Source organism: Malus domestica, chromosome 12 (genome assembly GCF_042453785.1).
Source record: "Malus domestica chromosome 12, GDT2T_hap1".
Lineage (NCBI taxonomy): Eukaryota > Viridiplantae > Streptophyta > Magnoliopsida > Rosales > Rosaceae > Malus > Malus domestica.
In genome coordinates this window covers 7,009,085-7,016,359 of record NC_091672.1, presented here as the reverse complement: position 1 = coordinate 7,016,359, position 7,275 = coordinate 7,009,085, and positions in this window count along the sequence as shown.

Genomic DNA, 7,275 nt, shown 5'->3' with positions numbered 1-7,275 from the left:
TTGATCATGTACTTGAAGAAACAATCACGTAGGCCTTCCGTGAAGGCCTTGAGGGTGGTTTTTTCATCTGCCTCAGTGTAGTGAGAATACTCATGGCTAAAGCGACCGACATACTCTTGTATTGACTCGTCCGGCTTCTGGCGAAAGTGTACAAGTTATCTGCAAAATGTCAAATGATCGGTCTGGAAGATGTGTTGAGAGACAAACAGTTTCCTCAATTCCTTAAATGAGTCTACTGTCTCATGTGGAAGACGGCAATACCAGTTTAGTGCTCCGCCAGAGAAGGTGGAGGGGAATAGAAGACATCGTTCTTCGTCGGTGTGCATCCGATATGCCATGGTGGACTCAAAGAGGTTAAGGTGTTCAATTGGGTCCTCCCTTGCAGTATAGAGTTGTAAACCAAACTTTTGTTTTGTCTTCGCTTGAAGGGGGTGTCGATGATCCTTCTTGTGAGAGGGCCAGACCTGGGTTGGTTCCAGTCAGGTATCTCAGCCTGACATTTGGCCTTCAACTTGTTTATTTCCTCAATGAGCTAGACAATGGGGTCTTGAGTGGAGTCATGTACCACTGGAATTTTCTTTCGTAAGTCTTCATCGCCTCTTGAAAGTAGGAAAATTTGAGCAAGGGCATATGGTTTTTTCTTGGACTCGCCGTATTGACTTCTAGGGCGAGTCTGTCGGAATACCTCAGAGTCCCCCGTACCTTCATGTTCCTCTGGGACATGTCGTTCCTTCTCTAGATTGGCAGTTGGCCTGGGTCGTAGGAGGGGACCGAGTCTTTCAGAAACCCTTAGGTCATTGATCTTCGAGCATGTGTGGAGGGGATTCTCTCGACGTTGCTTTAGGAAGTCTCGGCAGTCATGATAAACGACTTTCGATCCTTTCAACCCTTCTGCAATGAGGTGTCTTCCTCCACTTCTTCTACTTCGGGTCGAAGCATCTTGGTTGAGAGAAGTCTCATGTTGATCAATGTTTTGATGATTAGCTCGCTCCTCATTAGGGATACTCATGTCGAATGGAGGTGACCCTCCGTGTTGGGGGGCACCCAGATGATGGTTGATGACCACAGGGGCAACGAGCTCGCGTGTTTGAGTACGCCTAGTTTCGTGGAGCGTCTCAAAGAGCTTCTCATACTACTCCTAGAGGACCTCATTCTTTATTGTTATCTTGTTGTTCTTAGCTTCTAGTTCATCGACTTTAGCTTGAAGAGCAACCCTCTTTCATTCCTTCTTTCGTTACTTCGCACTAGGTGCAAGAGGAGTGTCATTTTGTGTGATGTGGCTTCCTTCGCTCCCCATGTTGGAGAGGGATGCCTGGTCAAAAAAGAGTGTACGAATGGTGGAAACCAGCTTGGCAAAGCTGAAGAGAGTGGGAATAAGTGCCATTCCTATAGACGACACCAAATGTTGATACACAAAATCAGTGAGGACTTTGGTACAACAGAAAGTGTTAAGTTTGTGACATTCGCTAGATTGCTCCGGTCACTAGTGTGGATAAGTATGTAAATTGATAGAGACAGAAAAGTAAACACAAGATGTACGTGGTTCACCCTGATTGGCTACGTCCACGGAGTATAGGAGTTCTCATTAATTGTGAAGGGTTTACACAAGTACATAGGTTCAAGCTCTCATTTTGTGAGTACTAGTGAATGATTTAGTACAAATGACATTAGGAAATATTGTGAGAGAATGATCTCTATTTATAGAAGAGAGTTTGTAGTTTCATTCTGACATTGACACATGTCGTGTTGTAATTAGTTTCTGATGTTGACACGTGTTGCGCTATGATTGTCTTCTGATGTCGACACGTGTCGCGCTGTGATTGGCCTCTTGGTTGGAGGGAAACTCTTCTGGGTCCTTGACGGTATAACGTTGACCAGTGCTCAGTAGTTTTGGAATTGGTTAAGTATGGTACAAATAGTTTCTATTAAAATTTTATTTCCAAGGCCACTCACCTTTATTTTGTTTTCACCCTCTAGGTTTATTAGTTGAGCTTTCTTATCGACGAGGATTCGTGGCAAATCGTAGTATTGAAGATTTCTTTCGATGGTATGATTCTCAACCCACTCTATTGTACTTACTTATGCTCTAACATCACGTGTGAAGTGGGTTCATTCCCTCTCACCAGCACACTCTGGTTCTTAGGCACTCTTAGGTTTAAATTTATTCACATTTTTCCATATCATCACACCTTATGGCTTTGTCACCTTCCAGGTGTCGCCCAGCACAGCTCGATTCTGAGTCCTAGTGGACATCCCGGGTCGGGGTGTGTCAGTTTGGTATCAAAGCCAATTCCTGGCTGGAAATGTGCCGACGAAGACGTCGGGCCCTTAAAGGGGATGGATTGTAACATCCCACATCGCCCAGGGGAGTGGATCATGTAAGCCTTATATGTATATTCCCATCTCTACCTAGCACGAGGCTTTTTGGGAGCTCATTGGCTTCGAGTTCCGTAGGAACTCCGAAGTTAAGCGAGTTCGAGCGAAAGTAATCCTAAGATGGGTAACCCATTGGGAAGTTCTCGTGTGAGTTCCCAGAAACAAAACTGTGAGTGCGTGGTCGGGGCCCAAAGCGGACAATATCGTGCTACGGTGGAGTCGAGCCCGAGATGTGGTGGGAGCCCAGGCCGAGATGTGACACCTCATGTCTCATTCCAAGGAAGGTTGAAACTTCTGCGCATTCTCATCTTAGAACAGAGGCAATATTCAGCTTGTAATTCTCAGTTCAAAATTGTAAATACTTTTTCAAATGACAAGGATGTCTGCATGCACTAATATCATTTTCATCAGTTATTTTCCCATTTGCTGACTCAATCGTCAGTAAATCAATTGTAAGTTTCTAAGTAAGTTTTTAATAAAACTTATTTTCAAATATATTTGCATCGTTACTTTAAATTCATTATTTTCACTATGAAGAATATTTTCATAACAACTGATTTTGAATGGCATAAAATTCCTACTCACAGTCAATTCATCGAGTATCTCAAATTTAAGGTAAACACCGGTCAATCATTTGTTCAATTCTTTCTATTTGTTTATAACAGCTGGTTTCATGGTATCTTTAATCCTAGTTATCTACCACATCAAGTTCCACATAATTCAATTAACAACTCATTCAATAGTTCATTCAACCCTAATCATCATTGTCGTTGGTATAATTGTCCTCACCGTTTTTATTATCATTAGATCGGCGTCATTTGGTATGAAAGTTTAGTATAATTTCAAGCCTTAGATATATATATATATATATATATATATATATATATATATATATATATATATATATATATATATATATATATATATATATATATATATATATATATATTAGGCTTAATAACATTATTAAATTTTCTTCTATTAAACTTGACCTCAATAAATTCTCAAATCATAGAATGTACCGGTATAGGTTAAAAAAATGGATTTAGAAAAAAGATTGAATGAATTATATATATATATATATAGGTACATTTTACAGATAACAAATTGGTATATTTAAGTATGGTTACATTTAAGATTAGAAAAAATTTAAAGAATTATATGAATGGGTACATATAAGATTAAAAAATTGAAATATTTTATAACATATCGAAATATTATATAAAAATTTGAAAAATTAATGGGTACAAACTTATTCTAATTTTATTTATTATATTTGGGAAATGTTTTGAATTGAAAATTAGTTAGGAGTTTAATAAGGCTGTGAGTATTAAAACCCTAAATCAATTACTAATTTTTATTTTAAAAAATTATGTAACTAACATTTAATTCATTAATACATTAATACTAGGGACTTTTATCAAAATCTAAAAATTGATAAGGTCTCAATCAATAAACATTAAAAACTAGAGATCTGATACTAATTTTTAGATTTGACTCTTGTGAATGAAGAATTCGATATCGCATTATTATGGTAGGTCCACTATGTGATTTAGCCCAAATTCCTTCACACCACAGTGTAAAACATTTTTCTATGTTAAAATTATGGAAGTCCACTGTTGACACACCCCGACCTAGATCGAGGCATGCTGGTCATCACGTGAGGGTGACGTAGCCATGTGCACAGTGTGGAAGCACAAAAGATATACAGAAATGCGAATAAATAAAACCAAACCAACTAGAGCACTAGATAAGGTAAGGTGCAAGACGAGAATAAGTGTGACTACACATAACCAGAGCATAAGTAGCCTAAGTGCAGTCCAACAGGACGAATGCTAATTATACAGTACCAAAGATGGTCCTACACTAGTGATAATCTGTCAGAGCTGCCGTGAATCCCTTGTGAGTCACCAACAAGCACTCCTACCTAAAACCTGGAGGGGCGCAAAATAGAAAGTGTGAGTGGGCAAAAACAAAGTTTTTCAAAACCATTTCATTTATCAAAAGTTCTAACCCCTTGCCGTAAAATATGTATAACTTCCCAGAGAATAGAATATGTAGACATATCTCAAAATTATACTCAGAATAGTGGAAATCATAGTATACTATGCCATGTATCTCAAAGTACCAAAATAAGTAACTCAGGTGAAATAATCTCATGAAATATAACATATCAGCCGGATCCACCTAAAGTGGCATGTACGGTTGAATCTATAGCTCAACAAGTATGCCTACACACGAGTCGAAACCACCTAATGTGATTTGTATGACAAGGTTGGGTGTAAATAAATTCGCTCAAGTGCTACGATCACGTGAAGACTGTGCGAATAATCGCGGGTCACCTACGAGTCGGAACCACCTAAAGTGGTCTGTACAACAGGGTTATGCACCTAAGTTGGATCCAAGGTGAGCATATGGTGCAAGGGGTGAACATCACGTGAAGGAATGTGTCTTAACCATGGATGGGAGCACTAACACCGGGGTGCAGGTTTATGAGCTCTCAACACATCTCACATAATCATCCATTCACATAAACGATCTACAACTCACCTGTACTTACCTGAGCGTCCAAAGCATCGAACATAGATATATGCAATTACTATACTAATTCATAGTCTAAGCATAAATCAATAGGCATGGCATTCAAAGCATAATTTCATGTAAACATATTTTCTGGGAAAAATACCAAGTATATAAGTATATATTGAAAACCAAAAGCCCACTCACTGATATATGGAAGGGTTGTAACCCCCGAGCCTTGCTTGACTATGCTCGTCCTCATGATAGATCTCACTTATATGTGAAACAACTATTTAAACGTTATTTTTAAGCACATAACTAAAACTAGGTAATAACTTCTCATACATTGCTCAATTGGGGTATTTGAATATACCACCGTAACCTACTCAACCTCAGGAACAACCCCATATTTTTAGAAAAAATTTCCAACGTCCCACGCACCCTCATGCGTCGACCAAGGCATGGCCAGACACACCGCCCACGTGCAGGCATGTGCCTAGCACACTGACAGATTCCCTAACGGTGTTAGGGAATATTCTATTAAAATATAGAATATGCTGTTAAAGATACCTGACGCTGTTAGAATATTCCGTCAACTTTGACAGAGTATTCTCTTCCTTCTTCCTTGGTTCGCCGGAGTCCGGCGCCGGTCATGATGCGATTGCCGGATTCTGGAAAAAATTTAAAGCTTCATATCTCTTCCATTTCTCAACCAAATTCGATGAAATTTGAACCAAAATGAAGCTTACAATGAGTAGAACACATTCTTACCACTTTGGGGAACCTAAAACCAACGGAAACTTGCCGAAAAAGTCACGATAATCCGACCACCCTGCAACTTGTCAAACCCGAGCTTCCTAACGTCCAAAACCTTCCAAAATTAATCCAAAGTACCAGAAAAGCAAGAATAGAGCCTTCTTAAGTCTCAAAACTACCTGAAACCTATGTGATCACGTCGAGTCACTGTGCACCTCTTTTCTGGGTTTCCTGGTTCCCGAGCTCCCGACGTCCTCACGTCCAACCAAAAGTATTACTCGACTCCTGAGCTTGAAAGAAGCATGAAAACAACTACCAAAACCCCGACTGCGATTAATGAGCTATTTTCGAGGTTATCCGTACGGTTGTACAGAAATGGAAGAAAATCCGAGAGGAGGAGAGAGAGAGGGTCAACAGGATTGGTTGGTGTGTGTGTGTGGTCCAGTTTGCAGTCAATCAACCAAAACCTTAGGCCTTTTAGTTCTAATTAGGTCCAATTAATTAGGAATATAACTAATTGGTCCAAAACCTTCGCCTATACACACACAACTCAACAATTAAAGGGCATAATAGAAATTTCCACTCTCTCGAGGATAAAATAATATATACGTTCGAGAAGGGCTGTCACAACTGTTCTAAAAATTTCCGTAATTTCCGTTGGGCACGCTTAATTCCCCTGCCTAGGATTTGGGGGGATGGCCACCGTCCTGATTAGTTCTTAAGTGTTTGAAAATAATAAAACACGCCTAAACCAGCTTTGGTTGCGACTCCCACCTAGACAGAAAATTGACAACTTTCATTTTGCCTTTTATTTTTGTCAATAAAATAAAAAAGACTTGTTGAATGCTTGCATAAACACTCATTATATGCTTATTCTCAATGTTTTCAATATGGTCTTACACTTTAGGGTAATGCTTGAGAGGCTAAATTTGTAGACAAAACTTGATAAACTAAATGACATAGAAGTTGATAATTGGATTACTACTTATGCGTTAATAAATGTGCTCATTCCTATTGGTGACACATCATTTAGTTTGTAAATTTTATTTACAAATTTAGTCTCCCCTATACTTTTTAATCTATATGTTATTTTATTTTACAATTTATTTATTCCAATACAATTATGTGTTTTTAAGAATAAATAGACACTTATTTACATAATATATAATAATTTACTTAAATTTATTTAGACAGCTTAATCACCAAACCCCAACCTGCCTGCCGCTCACCTAACATCTTATAAAACTTGTGAAAGCCCAATCCAAATTGATCATCAATGCCTAAATTGACCGAATAGTTTTTGAAATATTGACATGTCATTATTTATGCCTAAAGTCTGGTTTAGATCTGAGTTTAGGGTCGTACCGAGTCCCAAGTATATATGGGACAAATACGATAACTAAGAAAAAGAAAAGAATCTTCTTAGATAAAAATTTAAAATTAAAAAAAAAAACTGAAAAGCTAAAGAATTTAATGATTGCAAATGGCCATCTACCACAGTGATAGAGAGGAGTGTTACGCTTCTATTACAGCATGAGTTCGAATCATATTAACTTGTTATTCTAACATCTAATCTAACAAATCTATTGTTTGACAAAAAAAAATAATGGTTAAATGGACCTT